Source organism: Nerophis ophidion, linkage group LG16 (assembly GCF_033978795.1).
Source record: "Nerophis ophidion isolate RoL-2023_Sa linkage group LG16, RoL_Noph_v1.0, whole genome shotgun sequence".
Classification (NCBI taxonomy): Eukaryota; Metazoa; Chordata; class Actinopteri; order Syngnathiformes; family Syngnathidae; genus Nerophis; species Nerophis ophidion.
In genome coordinates this window covers 47833425-47853115 of record NC_084626.1, presented here as the reverse complement: position 1 = coordinate 47853115, position 19691 = coordinate 47833425, and the positions used below count along the sequence as shown (strand labels likewise).

The following is a 19691-nucleotide window of genomic DNA, read 5'->3' as shown; positions in this document are numbered from 1 at the left end:
GATGCACTATGCCACTCCTTCTGTGTCTCATGTTGTCCACCAAACGTTTTATACTGTGTGTGAATGTGAAGGAACCTTCCTAATTGTTAGAAAGTGCACTCACTGTTCAACATGCTTGTGTTCATGCTTCACTGGAGAGCACTGTTTTGTCCTACTAATTTTGTCAGTCCTTGAACACACCGTAGTTATGTGGACTGTGACGCAACAGTTTGTTTGCATGCACAACTTTCTCCGAAGCTGCCACAGAAAGACGTGCACTATGCCACTCCTTCTGTGTCTCATGTTGTCCACCAAACGTTTTATACTGTGTGTGAATGTAAAGGAACCTTCCTAGTTGTTAGAAAGTGCACTCACCGTTCAACATGTTTGTGTTCATGCTTCACTGGAGACCACTGTTTTGTCCTACTAATTTCGGCAATCCTTGAACTCGCCGTAGTTGTGTGGACTGTGACGCAACAGTTTGTTTGCATGCACAACTTTCTTCGACGCTGCCACAGAAGGACCATGTTCTATGCCACTCCTTCTTTGTCCCATGTTGTCCACCAAACGTTTTATACTGTGTGTGAATGTGAAGGAACCTTCCTAGTTGTTAGAAAGTGCACTCACTGTTGAACATGTTTGTGTTCATGCTTCACTGGAGACCACTGTTTTGTCCTACTAATTTCGGCAGTCCTTGAACACACCGTAGTTGTGTGGACTGTGACGCAACAGTTTGTTTGCATGCACAACTTTCTCCAAAGCTGCCACAAAAGGACCATGCTCTTTGCCACTCCTTCTGTGTCTCATGTTGTCCACCAAACGTTTTATACTGTGTGTGAATGTGAAGGAACCTTCCTAGTTGTTAGAAAGTGCACTCACTGTTGAACATGTTTGTGTTCATGCTTCACTGGAGACCACTGTTTTGTCCTACTAATTTCGGCAGTCCTTGAACACACCGTAGTTGTGTGGACTGTGACGCAACAGTTTGTTTGCATGCACAACTTTCTCCGACGCTGCCACAGAAAGACGATGCACTATGCCACTCCTTCTGTGTCTCATGTTGTCCACCAAACGTTTTATACTGGGTGTGAATGTGAAGGAACCTTCCTAGTTGTTAGAAAGTGCACTCACTGTTCAACATGCTTGTGTTCATGCTTCACTGGAGACCACTGTTTTGTCCTACTAATTTCAGCAGTCCTTGAACACACCGTAGTTGTGTGGACTGTGACGCAACAGTTTGTTTGCATGCACAACTTTCTCCGAAGCTGCCACAGAAAGACGTGCACTATGCCACTCCTTCTGTGTCTCATGTTGTCCACCAAACGTTTTATACTGTGTGTGAATGTGAAGGAACCTTCCTAATTGTTAGAAAGTCCATTTACTGTTGAACATTTTTGTGTTCATGCTTCACTGGTGACAATATTTGGAAAGCGCTGTTTTATCCTACTAATTTCGGCAATCCTTGAACTCGCCGTAGTTGTGTGGACTGTGACGCAACAGTTTGTTTGCATGCACAACTTTCTCCGACGCTGCCACAGAAAGACGTGCGATACGCCACTCCTTCTTTGTCTCATGTTGTCCACCAAACTTTTTATACTGTGTGTGAATTTCACAACAGTGAGCTTTGTCGATGTTACTGACTTGTGCGGCGTGCTAATCAGGCATACTATTCGTCATTTGAACGGGAATGAATGAACGTCCCATCAGTCAGCGACCAAGTGAGCGCAGACGTTGTACAGTAAGTGATGTGTAATTATGTTTGGCTCTCATGAAGTGTGCATCAGTAGTAGTCCTTGATGCTGTTGAAGGAAAGAGCGGACATTTGGATGTATGTATGAAATTAATACAAGGCCATATACTTAAAATGTCCAAAATAAACTTCATTTCTTCCACTTATCTGAGGTGGGGTCGCGGGCGCAGCAGCCTAAGCAGAGAGGCCCTGACTTCCCTCTCCTTAGCCACTTAGTCCAGCTCATCCTCGGGGATCCCAAGGCGTACCCAGGCCAGCTTGGGAGACTTTGTGTCTCCAACATGTCCTAGGTCTTCCTCATGGCCTCCGACCGCTCCGACCTGCCCTAAACAAGGCGCCTGGGAGGGGGGGGGGGGACCAGATTATTTACCAATTGGAGTGCGTATGTGTGCTTGTTTTACATAAGGGTCGTGAATAAGGTTGTACGTTATACCAGTACTAGTAAAGTATACTGGTACTAATAAAGTACCGGGGCACTAACGGATTTAAAACAGTACTATATAGCCTATACTGGTATTTTATTTGGTTCTCTCCCGGAAAAGGGTGGAGTGCCATCTCCGGGTTGGGGAGGAGACCCTTCCCCAAGTGGAGGAGTTCAAATAGCTAGGAGTCTTGTTCACGAGTGGGGGAAGAGTGGATGGTGAGATCGACAGGCGGATCGGTGCGGCGTCTTCAGTAATGCGGACGTTGTACCGATCCGTTGTGGTGAAGAAGGAGCTGAGCCGGAAGGCAAAGCTCTCAATTTACCGCTCGATCTACATTCCCATCCTCACCTATGGTCATGAGCTTTGGGTCATGACCGAAAGGATAAGATCACGGGTACAAGCGGCCGAAATGAGTTTGGGTCTCTCCCTTAGAGATAGGGTGAGAAGCTCTGCCATCCGGGAGGAACTCAAAGTAAAGCCGCTGCTCCTCCACATGGAGAGGAGCCAGATGAGGTGGTTCGGGCATCTGGTCAGGATGCCACCCGAACGCCTCCCGAGGGAGGTGTTTAGGGCACGTCCAACCGGTAGGAGGCCACGGGGAAGACCCAGGACACGTTGGGAAGACTATGTCTCCCGGCTGGCCTGGGAACGCCTCGGGATCCCCCGGGAAGAGCTAGACGAAGTGGCTGGGGAGAGGGAAGTCTGGGCTTCCCTGCTTAGGCTGCTGCCCCCGCGACCCGACCTCGGATAAGCGGAAGAAGATGGATGGATGGATGGTATTTTATTTTATTGTTATCCGGACATGACAGCGCACCGTCATCTTGTCATTTTTGGTAAAACAAGCAGAGGCGCATGTTAGGCAACGCACAGAGTTCTAATAAGCAGAAACAGTGTGGGGAGAAAAAAAAAAGGAGAATGGACACATTTGGGCTTAAAAACTAACAATAAAGTTAACGTCCATCTGCAGTCGGCAGACTTTAAGCTACTTCTAAATCGCTAATCTTGGCCTCCATGGCGACAAATAAAGTATGTTTCTTACATGTACCGTTATCACCGGAGGACGAGGAATAGCTAAAACATGCTTCACTACACACCTTAGGAGGATACAATAGCTCACCGCCGTCACAATGTCAACAAACGCCATGGGTGGATCTACACCTGACGTCCACTGTAATGATACCAAGTACAAGAGTGTATCGAGTCGATAGTACTATATTTTTTTTTATTATCAGAAAATCTTTAGTCATTTTTTTGGTTTATAAAGTCAGGAAATCCATCCCTGGACACGGAGATCTTTAATTTTGACCATTGTATGACTTTGTAACAAATGTGTGGTATCATCCAAAAGTAATGTCAAGTATCAAAGAAGAGAAGAATAAGTGATTATTACATTTTAACAGAAGTGTAGATAGAACATGTTCCAACAGAAAATAATCAGATATGAACAGTAAATGAACAAGTATTTTTTTACAGTTTGTCCCTCATAATGTGTATAAAATAATAGGTGTATAAATGAGACAATATGTTACTGCCAACTAATTAGGAGTCTTTGTTTGTTTACTTACTACTAAAAGACAAGTTGTCTAGTATGTTCAACATTTTATTGAAGGACTAGATGACAATAATAAACATATGTTTAACATTTTATGGTACAATAACGACTATGACATTTTTTGTGGTCGCCTTTATCCAGATAAAAAATCGACTATATATTTTGGTACCGTTTCCAAAGTCCATATCAGGACAAGCCTCGTGCAGACCGCCTTATTTCGATGAAGATAGTTGGTGCACTATACCGGGCATCACCATGGAAACGCTCATTTACGGCACTTTCATGTTATCATGCTCCTACCTGGGGAGTTCTGCTGTCTTTTCAAACATGCAGAGGACATCTACCACTTTTTATGGGCATTTTAAAAGCAGTTTGAAAGCACTTTTGAAGACACAAATAGAAACTTACTTAAATAAGTTTATCCATCCATCCATTTTCTACCGCTTATTCCCTTTCGGGGTCGCGGGGGGCGCTGGCGCCTATCTCAGCTACAATTGGGCGGAAGGCGGGGTACACCCTGGACAAGTCGCCAACTCATCACAGGGCCAACACAGATAGACAGACAACATTCACACACTAGGGCCAATTTAGTGTTGCCAATCAACCTATCCCCAGGTGCATGTCTTTGGAAGTGGGAGGAAGCCGGAGTACCCGGAGGGAACTCACGCATTCACGGGGAGAACATGCAAACTCCACACAGAAAGATCCCGAGCCTGGATTTGAACCCAGGACTGCAGGACCTTCGTATTGTGAGGCAGACGCACTAACCCCTCTTCCACCGTGAAGCCCTTAAATAAGTTTAATTTAAGAAATATTTTAAGAAAATATGAAATTAAGGAACGTCATAAAAAATATGAAATGGCACCAAAACGAATCAATTGAAATAGTTTTAATCTGGCTCTTAAGTCCTCTATAGCAGCTCTAAAATTATAAAAGGATCTTGCTAAGATTTTCTTTTAAAATAAAGCCAGTGATGATTTATTTTGTGGTCCCCTTTTATTTTGAAAAGTGTCAGTACCAAAATATTTGTATGAGTACGACACTAACTGGGAATGAGAGCAGTTCCCCTTTCATACAGAGCAGCACCTTTCTTCTCCCGCCTTGTTGTCTGGCTGCAGAAATTGCCTTCAAGACTTAACCTCTTGTTATTTTGAAGGAGAATACAGAAGATAAGCACAGTCTTGGAAAAAGAGGCCGACGGAATCCTCTTCCCGATGACATTTTCTACCGGCTATAAAAGAACCCCATCAGCAAAAGAAACCCCTCAACTTAGCGTTGTTGCTAGGCAACCCTAGAACACGCTCAAATGTGTGTCACACTCTTTTTTTTTTTGAATGAATTTTCAAATAAATAAGTTTCCTTGGGTCATATAATCAACCATTTTGTGTGAGCAGTACAGATGAAACATATTTAACAATCATACACTTTTACACACAAAAAGGAAAGAAAAAGGAAGAGGCTGAAGCCAAAGCTTATATTTGCCTATCCTATACATTCAATGAAAATTATAAAAATATATTATACATATAATATATTATGTGTATATATATTATATTATGTGTTCCAACTATCGTGGGATCACACTCCTCAGCCTTCCCGGTAAGGTTTATTCAGGTGTACTGGAGACGAGGCTACTCCGGATAGTCGAACCTCGGATCCAGGAGGAACAATGTGGTTTTCGTCCTGGTCGTGGAACTGTGGACCAGCTCTATACTCTCGGCAGGGTTCTTGAGGGTGCATGGGAGTTTGCCCAACCAGTCTACATGTGCTTTGTGGACTTGGAGAAGGCCTTGGACCGTGTCCCTCGGGAAGTCCTGTGGGGAGTGCTCAGAGAGTATGGGGTATCGGACTGTCTTATTGTGGCGGTCCGCTCCCTGTATGATCAGTGCCAGAGCTTGGTCCGCATTGCCGGCAGTAAGTCGAACACATTTCCAGTGAGGGTTGGACTCCGCCAAGGCTGTCCTTTGTCACCGATTCTGTTCATAACTTTTATGGACAGAATTTCTAGGCGCAGTCAAGGCGTTGAGGGGTTCCAGTTTGGTAACCGCAGGATTAGGTCTCTGCTTTTTGCAGATGATGTGGTCCTGATGGCTTCATCGGGCCGGGATCTTCAGCTCTCGCTGGATCGGTTCGCAGCCGAGTGTGAAGCGACCGGAATGAGAATCAGCACCTCCAAGTCCGAGTCCATGGTTCTCGCCCGGAAAAGGGTGGAGTGCCATCTCCGGGTTGGGGAGGAGACCCTGCCCCAAATGGAGGAGTTCAAGTACCTAGGAGTCTTGTTCACGAGTGAGGGAAGAGTGGATCGTGAGATCGACAGGCGGATCGGTGCGGCGTCTTCAGTAATGCGGACGTTGTACCGATCCGTTGTGGTGAAGAAGGAGCTGAGCCGGAAGGCAAAGCTCTCAATTTACCGGTCGATCTACGTTCCCATCCTCACCTATGGTCATGAGCTTTGGGTCATGACTGAAAGGATAAGATCACGGGTACAAGCGGCCCAAATGAGTTTGGGTCTCTCCCTTAGAGATAGGGTGAGAAGCTCTGCCATCCGGGAGGAACTCAAAGTAAAGCCGCTGCTCCTCCACATGGAGAGGAGCCAGATGAGGTGGTTCAGGCATCTGGTCAGGATGCCACCCGAACGTAGGGCACGTCCAGCCGGTAGGAGGCCACGGGGAAGACCCAGGACACGTTGGGAAGACTATGTCTCCCGGCGGGCCTGGGAACGCCTCGGGATCCCCCGGGAAGAGCTAGACGAAGTGGCTGGGGAGAGGGAAGTCTGGGCTTCCCTGCTTAGGCTGCTGCCCCCGCGACCCGACCTCGGATAAGCGGAAGATGATGGATGGATATTATATATATATATATTACATTTTTTGCTTCTTTTTGTTGGTTGTTGTTGCCATGTGTGTGGATGATAGTGTGTAACGTAGCAGACTGGTCTCTCTGTCATGCGTAAACAAAAGCAGCGGCCACGCACTTAAAGGCTTTGATCACTAAGTTTCACACGTGATTAGTCGGCCAAAAGCACATGTGGGAAGAGCTGCTCCTATAGCTCGCAAACATTCTCATGCTACCCAATAAAAAGGTTTTACTGTACATACTGTATGTACAGTATGTACCAAACTCAAAGTCCAATACTTGAAGATGTAGAGCGGGCGTGTCCACACTCCAGTTCAGTTTGGCCCGGAAGAAGTGTCCACTTAACTTCTAAAGCACGGGTGTCAAAGTCAAGGCCCGGGGCCCAGATGTGGCCCACCACCTCATTTTATTTGGCCCTGCAAAGCCTGGAAATACTATGTAACTGTAAATGGTCTAATTATGCAAAAATATATGATCAAACACTCCAAAAAGTATTAAATACAAATAAATATGAATAATAATGATTTCAAAGCAAGTAATCCATCAAATTGTGCAATGTAAAAGTAGCAATAGATTTCATGGTCAAATTGTGAAATTTGTGCTGTGAGATAGAGTCTGGTGTGCCGTGGGAGATGATCTAGTTTCACCTATTTGGGTTAAAAGTAGTTTTTGCAAAGCAGTAATTATAGTCTGTGTTGTTGTTGAGTGTCGGCAGAATAACCGTGTAATACTCTTCCATATCAGTAGGTGGCAGCAGGTAACTAATTGCTTTGTAGATGTGGGAAACGGCGGGAGGCAGTGTGCAGGTAAAAAGGTGTCAAATGCTTAAACCAAAAAAAACACAAAAGGCGTGTGCCCCTAAGAAAAGGCATTGAAGCTTAGGGAAGGCTGTGTAGAACCAAACTAAAACTGAACTGGCTACAAAGTCAACAAAAACAGAATGCTGGACGACAGCAAAGACTTACTGTGGAGCAAAGACAATGTACATCCGAACATGACATGACAATCAACAATGTCCCCACAAAGAAGGATAAAAACAACTGACGTATTCTTGATTGCTAAAACAAAGTAGATGCTCTGTAACGCCGGTTCGGCATCGTGGTACCGGGTTCGATTCCCTCGAGAATGCGTCAAACGAAGAACACAACAAAGGTAAGATCTAACAAATTTATTAACAAAAAGTGAGCTCTGAACAAAAACACTGGAGCTAATAAAAAGGGAAACAAAAGACGCTAGCGTGAAAGCTAGGAAATATAAAGAACTAAGATTTGGCAGGATGGCACAAAAAATGAAAACAAAGATGATTAGCATGTGAGCTAAAGATGACAACAAAGTGGCTTAGCTAATGAGCTAGCGAGAAAAACATACCTGACGTTACTTGTTGCATGTGCGCAAATTAGAGTCCCAGAATGAGTAAACAGAAAAAGTGAGCTTAAATAGGAGGGTGATAATTATTAGCAGGTGTGCGGGGCGAGACTAGCAGGTGGACTGATGAGTGAACCATGGTGACTGACTAAACAGGAAGTAAGAGTGTAGAACAACAGTGATACAACAACTGGAAGTATAAACCATATGTGGTGATCCAAGTAGCGGATCGCAACATGCTCAAAACTGCTACAGGAAAATACCAACAAAAGAGAAAAAGCGACCAAAATAGGAGCACAAGACCAAAAGTAAAAGACTACACACAGGAAAAGAGCAAACAAGTGAAAATAAGTCAGGGTGTGATGTGACAGGTGGTGACAGTACACCTACTTTGAGACAAGAGCTATAGTCATGCATGCTTGCTTATGCTTTAAAGTCATATCCAACCACTTTTTTACTGTCAACTGAGTTTTGTTATTTAATGATATCTGCTGGTGGTGTGCCTTTTGGATTTTTGCAACGCAAAAAAATGTGCCTTGGCTCCAAAAGGGGTGAAAAACACAGTTTTAACAAGATGGCGGTGGTGGTGGGTTGTGGGGGGGCGAGTTCAAACTTTTTTGCTGCCTGTGCCACTGAGCAACTTTGTTGGAAAAAAAGACTTCTCGGATGCTAATTCCACTTCTCATTATACATCATGTCCTCTATCAGCATTGGAAATTTACACCAGGGGGCAATAATGTCCTCCACTTCATATACACAAACATCAAGAACGCCTACAGAGACATTTCCTTAATTCCTTTCCTCCACCCTCACCACCTAAAGCAGGGGTGCCCACACTTTTTCTGCAGGCGAGCTACTTTTCAATTGACCAACTCGAGGGGATCTACCTCATTTATATATATCATTTATATTTATTTATTTATGAAAGAGACATTTTTGTAAACAAGTTAAATGTGTTTAATGATAATACAAGCATGTGTAACACATATAGATGTCTTTCTTTCACGAAGACAAGAATATAAGTTGGTGTATTACCTGATTCTGATGACTTGCATTGATTGGAATCAGACAGTAATGATGATAACGCCCACATTTTCAAATGGAGGAGAAAAAAAGTTGTCCTTTCTGTACAATACCACATGAAAGTGGTTGGTTTTTGGCATCTAATTCATCCAGCTTCCATACACTTTACAAGAAAAACATTGGCGGCAAATTCCGTAGCTTGCTTGATTGACATTCACGGCACCCGAGGGTCTTGTGAGATGACGCTGGCTGCTGCCAGTTCATTATTATGAAAAAATGACAGAGAGGAAGGCGAGAAACACTTTTTATTTCAACAGACTTTCGCGCCGTCCCTTCCGTCAAAACTCTAAAGGCCGACTGCACATTTCCTATCTTCACAATAAAAGCCCTGCTTCATGCTGCCTGCGCTAACTAAATACAGAGTCTCGGAAAGCTGGCGTGCACAAGTGATGTGCACGCCAGCTTTCTGAGGGATCGCTTGTGCACGCCAGTTTTCCGAGACTCTGTATTTAGTTAGCGCAGGCAGCATGAAGCAGGGCTTTTATTGTGAAGATAGGAAATGTGCAGTCGGCCTTTAGAGTTTTGACGGAAGGTTGAAATAAAAAGTGTTTCTCGCCTTCCTCTCGGTCATATTTTCATAATAATCATCTTGCAGCAGCCAGCGTCATCTCACAAGACCCTCCGGTACCGTGAATGTCATTTAAGTGACGTCTTGGTGAATATTGATGATCACTCATTTTTAGGTCTATTTTTTTTAAAAGCCTGGCTGGAGATCGACTGACACACCCCACACACTGGTAGCTCGCGATCGACGTAATGGGCACCCCTGACCTAAACACTTCTACTCATAACTAAGTTTTGTCTTTACCTGCCTCCTGCAACCTCCACCTGACATCTGCAGGTGTGTGTGTGTGTGTGTGTGTGTGTGTGTGTGTGTGTGGTGTTTCCCTCCGTGTGCGCTCCATTATGGATGAGTGTTTGTGTTATTGATCAGCAGGTTGAGCATTATTATGCCACACAAAGCTGATTTAGCCGGTGTTTTTTCTCCCAGGAAAGTCATTACATTTCTCAGGCCATCCATCTCCATGAAGGTCACACCCAGCGTTAAGCACCAGGCCTGTGAACACATGAATGAGGCGGCGCCTGTTTAAAAGCCACATGATGGTTAGTTAGCTTGGGCCCGAGAAGTCGTCTCTATTAGCGGCTGACATTTTTGGGAACCTCACAGGACGCAAGTCAATGACACAATTCGTCAGGTCAATTCAGGAAAAATGTCAGCATGAGGAGACTGGCTGACTATCGTAACAATCAGGAGTGTCGACTAAATACATGCTAGGACTGGGAATCTTGCAGCACCACACCCATACACCCATCCATTTTCTACCGCTTGTCCCGATCGGGGTTTGGAGGTGAGAGGGGCCTATCCCCAGGTGCATGTGTTTGGAGGTGGGAGGGGCCTATCCCCAGGTGCATGTGTTTGGAGGTGGGAGGGGCCTATCCCCAGGTGCATGTGTTTGGAGGTGGGAGGGGCCTATCCTCAGGTGCATGTCTTTGGAGGTGGCAGCACGGTGGTACAGGGGTTAGTGCATCTGCCTCACAATACAAAAAATCCTGAGTAGTCCTGGGTTCTGTGTGTTAGTGCATCTGCCTCACAATACAAAAAATCCTGAGTAGTCCTGGGTTCTGTGTGGAGTTTGCTTGTCCTCCCCGTGACTGCGTGGGTTCCCTTCCGGGTACTCCGGCTTCCTCCCACCTCCAAAGACATGCACCTGGTGTTAGGCTCCTCCCACTTCGTATTGTGAGACGGATGCACTAACCCCTCTTCCAGCGTGCTGCCTTATCCCACACCATTCCATTCCATTCGAAACAACCCATCCATCCATCATATCTGAGGTTTGGTCGCGGGGGCAGCAGCCTAAGCAGGGAAGCCCAGACTTCCCTCTCCCCAGCCACTTGGTCCAGCTCTTCCCGGGGGATCCAGTAGGCATTCCCAGGCCAGCCGGGAAACATAGTCTTCCCAACGTGTCCTGGGTCTTCCCCGTGGCCTCCTACCGGTCCGACGTGCCCTAAACACCTCCCTAGGGAGGCGTTCAGGTGGCATCCTGACCAGATGCCCGAACCACCTCATCTGGCTCCTCTCGATGTGGAGGAGCAGCGGCTTTACTTTGAGTTCCTCCCGGATGACAGAGCTTCTCACCCTATCTCTAAGGGAGAGACCCAAAGTCATTTGGGCCGCTTGTACCCGTGATCTTATCCTTTCGGTCATGACCCAAAGCTCATGACCATAGGTGAGGATGGGAACGTAGATCGACCGGTAAATTGAGAGCTTTGCCTTCCGGCTCAGCTCCTTCTTCACCACAACGGATCGGTACAACGTCCGCATTACTGAAGACGCCGCACGGATCCCCTGTCGATCTCACCATCCACTCTTCCCTCACTCGTGAACAAGACTCCTAGGTACTTGAACTCCTCCACTTGGGGCAGGGTCTCCTCCCCAATCCGGAGATGGCACTCCACCCTTTTCCGGGCGAGAACCATGGACTCGGACTTGGAGGTGCTGATTCTCATTCCGGTCGCTTCACACTCGGCTGCAAACCGATCCAGTGAGAGCTGAAGATCCCGTATTACGTATTATCATTCAATTAATGTTTAATTGGGTCTCATAAAAAATCATGTTGTTTATCTGCAATAATTTTTTGGTCAATATTTGGTCAAACAAAAGGCCCAGCCTTACAGCTCTGATAAATGTTTATATTACTGAAAAGAAAACTGTTTTTTTTTAAAATAAAATCCTCCCCAAACATTTCATAAACTCAAATACACTTTCAAAGCTTCAACAATTATTTTCCTCAGTTCCCAAACGTTTATTGAGTGTTGTTAAAAGGAAAGGTGATGTAACACAGTGGTGAACATGCCCTTTCCCAACTACTTTGCAGCCATGAAATTCTAAGTTAATGATTATTTTTTTTAAATAAATAAAGTTTATGAGTTTAAACATCAAATATGTTGTCTTTGTAGCATATTCAACTGAATATGGCTTGAAAAGGATTTGCAAATCATTGTATTCTGTTTATATTTACATCTAACACAATTTCCCAACTCATATGGAAACGGGGTTTGTATTAGTCACATCAAAATATACACAATAATTACAATTCTCATAAATAAATAGTTGACATTTTATATATATATATATATGTATATATATATATATATATATATATATATATATATATATACATATATATATATATAATTATTTTTTTTCAAGATGTTTATCCCAGTTTTTCTTCTTTGCACTTAGTGAACACTTGTTCTTGGTTCCCTTTGACAGCCAATTTAGACCCGGGATTGGCAAGAAGCACACAAAAACACAATTTTTTGGCCGAGGACTATGAGTCATCCTTAATCTAATCAGGAACAAATTAACACCCTAGCAGTTGACGTCCTAATTACAGCAGACATTGTACAGTAAGTGATGTGTTATTATGTTTGTGGGCTCTCATAAAGTTTGCAGTGAGTAATAATCAGTGATGTAGTTTTTGAAATTAATATGCCGCCGTATGCTTAAAATTATCAAAATAGTTCAATATTACATATTATGGATTCAACTACATGACATATGTACTTTCATCATGTATATATTACATGTTATTATGAATGTTACTAGATACTACATATATACTTACATCATGTAAATATGACATGTTATTATGAATGTTACTAGATACTACATATATACTTCCATCATGTATATATTACATGTTATTATGAATGTTACTACATGACATATTTACTTACGTCATGTATATATTACATGTTATAATGAATGTTAGTAGATACTACATATATACTTACATCATGTATATAGTACATGTTATTATGAATGTTACTACATGACATATAAACTTACATCATGTATATATTACATGTTATTATGATTGTTGCCGCATGACATATATACTTACATCATGTATATATTACATGTTATTATGAATGTTATTAGATACTACATATATACTTACATCATGTACATAGTACATGTTATTATGAATGTTACTACATGACATATAAACTTACATCATGTATATATTACATGTTATTATGAATGTTAGTAGATACTACATATATACTTACATCATGTAAATATTACATGTTCTTATGAATGTTACTACATGACATATATACTTACATCATGTATATATTACATGTTATTATGAATGTTAGTAGATACTACATATATACTTACATCATGTAAATATGACATGTTATTATGAATGTTACTAGATACTACATATATATTTACTTCATGTATATATTACATGTTATTATGAATGTTACTAGATACTACATATACACTTACATCATGTATATATTACATGTTATTATGAATGTTACTAGATACGACATATATACTTATATGATGGATATATTACATGTTATTATGAATGTTACTACATGACATATATACTTACATCACGTATATATTACATGTTATTATGAATGTTAGTAGATACTACATATATACTTACATCATGTAAATATTACATGTTCTTATGGATGTTACTACATGACATATATACTTACATCATGTATATATTACATGTTATTATGAATGTTAGTAGATTCTACATATATACTTACATCATGTAAATATTACATGTTCTTATGAATGTTACTACATAACATATATACTTACATCATGTATATATTACATGTTATTATGAATGTTAGTAGATACTACATATATACTTACATCATGTATATATTACATGTTATTATGAATGTTAGTAGATACTACATATATACTTACATCATGTATATATTACATGTTATTATGAATGTTAGTATATACTACATATATACTTACATCATGTATATTCATCTATCCATCCATTTCTACCGTGTGTTCCCTTCGGGGTCGCGGGGGGCACTGGAGCCTATCTCAGCTATATTACATGTTATTATGAATGTTACTACATGACATACATCATGTATATAAAACCTTGATGGGGTGTTTGGAGGTTTTTTTAATCGCTTCATGGGCAGAATAGAGCGACTACCATAAGCTCCATGTATTTACTATTTAGAATGCATGAAAAAAAAGCAAGCGCCTCCGTGTGCCTGTCTTACGTAAGGATTGTGAATGACAGGCACGACTCCCCCCCCAAAAAAAGTGCAGTTCCCCTTTGACGTCAGGGATTCTGGCTTTTTTCCCCCAAAATATTGTTCCTCTCCTGCCCTTATTGTTGCGAGCAGCTGGCATGACGATGACGACACATGGTGATGTGCCAACATCAAGCCATATGGCGGGGATAAAAAAAAAAAAACGCTGCACAAAGTCGTGGAAGAAAGATAACATCACATCAAAACAATGGCATGGCCTGCAGGCGCTGTGTTGTGTAGTCATGGGATTGGGACGATGCAAGTGTATTTTTGACATGGATTTACACTCCTGTATCAATCAAATCATACGTATATATATATATATATATATATATATATCCTTCTGCTGAGGAGGCACAGGCTCAGTTCAGGGGGAGGTTCCATGTCCCTCTGTGGATTGCTTCAAAGCTCCTCTTCCAAGACTGGCTGCATATTTAAAGACGCCATTGTGTCTTCTGCTCCTCTTGCTCCCAGTTTCCTAGGGCCAGATGTGTGAGCCAGGGAAGCAACTACTATACGCCACCTATGCACACATCTGGATGCTTGAAGCCGATTATCTTGTTGCCATGAACACACGTTGTTCTCTTCCGGGTGTGTTCACATCGGAAGAGCTGTTTGCAACCTTTACGTGGCTCGCTTTCCAAAATAATAATAATAATAATAGATTTTATTTGTAAAAAGCACTTTACAGGGACGGCGTGGCGCAGTGGGAGAGTGGCTGTGCGTTGGTTCAAATCCCACCTAGTACCAACCTCGTCACGTCCGTTGTGTCCTGAGCAAGACACTTCACCCTTGCTCCTGACGGGTGCTGGTTGGCGCCTTGCTTGGCAGCTCCCTCCATCAGTGTGTGAATGTGTGTGTGAATGGGTAAATGTGGAAGTAGTGTCAAAGCGCTTTGAGTACCTTGAAGGTAGAATCAATCAATCAATCAATGTTTATTTATATAGCCCCAAATCACAAATGTCTCAAAGGACTGCACAAATCATTACGACTACAACATCCTCGGAAGAACCCACAAAAGGGCAAGGAAAACTCACACCCAGTGGGCAGGGAGAATTCACATCCAGTGGGACGCCAGTGACAATGCTGACTATGAGAAACCTTGGAGAGGACCTCAGATGTGGGCAACCCCCCCCCTCTAGGGGACCGAAAGCAATGGATGTCGAGCGGGTCTAACATGATACTGTGAAAGTTCAATCCATAGTGGCTCCAACACAGCCGCGAGAGTTCAGTTCAAGCGGATCCAAGACAGCAGCGAGAGTCCCGTCCACAGGAAACCATCTCAAGCGGATCAGCAGCGTAGAGATGTCCCCAACCGATACAGGCGAGCGGTCCATCCTGGGTCCCGACGAGCGGTCCATCCTGGGTCTCGACTCTGGACAGCCAGTACTTCATCCATGGTCATCGGACCGGACCCCCTCCACAAGGGAGGGGGGGACATAGGAGAAAGAAAAGAAGCGGCAGATCAACTCGTCTAAAAAGGAGGTCTATTTAAAGGCTAGAGTATACAGATGAGTTTTAAGGTGAGACTTAAATGCTTCTAAAAGCGCTATACAAGTACAACCCATTTATTTTATTTATTTACAATGAGTAAACAACCTCAAAATGCTACTGTGTATTCAATAAATACATAAAAAGATAATAAAAAACAAAACTACAACTAGCATGCATATATCCAGAAAAAAAGCTTTTCTTTTTTAAAAAAAGAAGAGTTTTTAAGCCCTTTTTAAAAAAATCCTTCACAGTCTGTGGTGACCTCAGGTGGTCAGGGAGAGTGTTCCACAGACTGGGAGCAGCTTTGTCCTCGGAGGTTGGAGGAGGTTAGTCTGTCCGGAGCGGTGGTGTCCTGTGGAGGATTTTGGGGGTGAGCAGTTAAATACCGCGAGCGTTTAAATCTCTCTCGGCTTTGACGCACATGCATTAGCTTTGTTTGTTGCCAGCTAATGATAGCGATTTGTCCAAGTTTACAGCAGCAACTAACGTTCGCTGTCATGGAATGTCAATTCTACCCGGTGATGGGCAGTAACAAGCTATATGTAGCAAATCTACGTAGCGTAACTACATTTGCCAGTTGCTTGGCGGAAGCTTAGCTACTTTTTCAACGAGTAGCTTTTCCTGCAGCTTAGCTACGTTTAGAGCCATGTAGCGAGGTAGCTTACATGAAAGCGACAAGGAGAGAAAAACGACTACCAATCCAGGCCCTCCCCCCCCAAAAAATATGGAGAAAATCCAAAGTTCTGGATGAATAAGAACATCCATGATGTTCTTATGATGAGTCACAATTGGCTAAGGTTAGGGCCAAACATTAGGGACTGGCCAATCAGAGACAAGATAAGGCGGATCATCAAAACTAGTAAGTAAAATCCGACTCATGTCACGTGACCTGGAGGAAGTTGGAGAGAGAGGGACGCTTCAAGCCGACCACTCAAAAAAAAAAAAATTGTCTGAGGAATTGTCTCCCACAAATGAGATGTGTTGTGGGGGTGATCCCACACATCAATCAATGTTTACTTATATAGCCCTAAATCACTAGTGTCTCAAAGGGCTGCACAAACCACTACGACATCCTCGGTAGGCCCACATAAGGGCAAGGAAAAACTCACACCCAGTGGGACGTCGGTGACAATGATGACTATGAGAACCTTGGAGAGGAGGAAAGCGATGGATGTCGAGCGGGTCTAACATGATACTGTGAAAGTTCAATCCATAATGGATCCAACACAGTCGCGAGAGTCCAGTCCAAAGCGGACCAGCGAGAGTCCCGTTCACAGCGGAGCCAGCAGGAAACCATCCCAAGGGGAGGTGGATCAGCAGCGCAGAGATGTCCCCAGCCGATACACAGGCGAGCAGTGCATGGCCACCGGATCGGACCGGACCCCCTCCACAAGGGAGAGTGGGACATAGGAGAAAAAGAAAAGAAACGGCAGATCAACTGGTCTAAAAAGGGAGTCAATTTAAAGGCTAGAGTATACAAATTAGTTTTAAGGTGAGAATTAAATGCTTCTACTGAGGTATTTAGGTAGTTCCAGGATTAAATTCAAAGTCCTCATGTGTCCAGGGATGTATTTACTGACTATAAACATAACAAGGGGTTTTAAAAAAGATTTTGTGATGCTAAAAAATATTGATGTAATCATAGTAGTGTCGACTAAATACGCTCTTGTAATTGGTATCATTACAGTGGATGTCAGGTGTGGATCCACCCAAGGCATTTTTTTTTACATTGTGACGATGGCGAGCTATTGTCTCCTCCTACGGTGTGTAGTGAAGCATGTTTAGCTACTCCTTGTCCTCCAGTGATATTAATACTTGTAAGAAACTGACTTTATTTTGTCGTCATGGAGACCAGGATTTAAAAGTAGCTAAAACACTGTGGATGGATGTTAGCTGCTAGCTCACCATGTCTTAAGGCAGCTCTTCCTGAGGGTGTTTCAGTGTTATAACTTAAGGTTTTACTAATTACGTATAAAATACTACACGGTCTAGCTCCATCCTATCTTGCCGATTATATTGTACCATATGTCCTGGCAAGAAATCTGCGTTCAAAGGACTCCGGCTTGTTAGTGATTCCCAAAGCCCAAAAAAAGTCTGCGGGCTATAGAGCGTTTTCCGTTCGGGCTCCAGTACTCTGGAATGCCCTCCCGGTAACAGTTCGAGATGCCACCTCAGTAGAAGCATTTAAGTCTCACCTTAAAACTCATTTGTATACTCTAGCCTTTAAATAGACTCCCTTTTTAGACCAGTTGATCTGCCGTTTCTTTTCTTTTTCTCCTATGTCCCACTCTCCCTTGTGGAAGGGGTCCGGTCCGATCCGGTGGCCATGTACTGCTTGCCTGTGTATCGGCCTGGGGACATCTCTGCGCTGCTGATCCGCCTCCGCTTGGGATGGTTTCCTGCTGGCTCCGCTGTGAACGGGACTCTCGCTGATCCGCTTTGGACTGGACTCTCGCGACTGTGTTGGATCCATTATGGATTGAACTTTCACAGTATCATGTTAGACCCGCTCGACATCCATTGCTTTCCTCCTCTCCAAGGTTCTCATAGTCATCATTGTCACCGACGTCCCACCGGGTGTGAGTTTTCCTTGCCCTTATGTGGGCCTACCGAGGATGTCGTGGTGGTTCGTGCAGCCCTTTGAGACACTAGTGATTTAGGGCTATATAAGTAAACATTGATTGATTGATTGATTGATTGATAACTTGATAACATCTCTGCGCTGCTGATCCGCCTCCGCTTGGGATGGTTTCCTGCTGGCTCCGCTGTGAACGGGACTCTCGCTGATCCGCTTTGGACTGGACTCTCGCGACTGTGTTGGATCCATCATGGATTGAACTTTCACAGTATCATGTTAGACCCGCTCGACATCCATTGCTTTCCTCCTCTCCAAGGTTCTCATAGTCATCATTGTCACCGACGTCCCACTGGGTGTGAGTTTTCCTTGCCCTTATGTGGGCCAACCGAGGATGTCGTAGTGGTTTGTGCAGCCCTTTGAGACACTAGTGATTTAGGGCTATATAAGTAAACATTGATTGATTGATTGATTGATTGATAACTTCACCTTTAGCTTGACTTTTCACAGCAAAATGCGTCCATTCTCCCTTTTCCGTCCACACACCGTGTCTGCTTGTAAGTACTCTGTGTGCGCGCACTGCCGAACATGCCCCCTCTGCTCCTAAAACCAGCAATCCTTTTTCAGAGTACAGTACTTGTTTTTGATTCATTAGTACGGCGATGCTATACTAGAAGCGGTATACCACACAACTCTACTCCCCACTATGGAGGCTGATTACCAGGCTTAATTGGTTCATTTAGTTAATTGGTTGTCAAAAAACTGTCACCACCGCGTCCAATAAAGCATGTACGGCATGTGCAACACACTGCAGAGAGGATTATCACACACCGTTTTGGTGTGTGTGTGTGTGTGTGTGCATATGATCCTGTGATCTGTGTTTTGTCACGCATGGCTCCCCCTGACACCTCGGCCTCCCACGAGCCCAGAGCCCAGACCCCCCCGCCTCACTTCTTACTGGGTCCACTCCTCCTTCTGCTTTCTGTCCTCCTCTGCCTCTCCTTTGTGGATCTAGTCATGTGTGAAATTATTCTGGGATGGAGGGATGGATTCTTCCCCAACGGGCTGAGCGGAGGCGTGAGTCTTTTGTTGAATAATAGATTGGGGGTGTGTGTGTGTGTGTGTGTGTGTACGTGTTGCTGGTAATAGACTATAGACTACTTTCACATAACAAAGGTGATAGTCAAGGCCTCTTTTTGTCCAACAAGGTACAACTTTGAATGTGTCGGACTTTGAAAGGCTGTCAAACTTTGAAATACTTAAGACGCTCCGTACTTTCTTTTGATTGACATCCAGGCTGACGACAGAATTGACTTCATCACCTTGATGCGGAACCGACCTATAATTATGGATCTGTGTCCTTAGGATACCATTACCAATGTATTGATTCCGGTTTTCATCAGCACTCTTACTGGTTTTAATGTCATTTGAGGAAATGAGGATATGACCTCTTAGCACAGGAGGTTGTAGACCAGCAACATCATCTCACATCTCACAGCAGGGAGGGAT

General features: G+C 43.5%; 1 protein-coding gene across 2 annotated transcripts in view; it reads left to right on the top strand.

The window, feature by feature from the left end:
• Positions 1–19691, top strand: part of LOC133535490 (calmodulin-binding transcription activator 1-like) — a 202284-nt gene that overhangs the window by 619 nt on the left and 181974 nt on the right. The gene's annotated exons all lie outside the window — the stretch shown is intronic.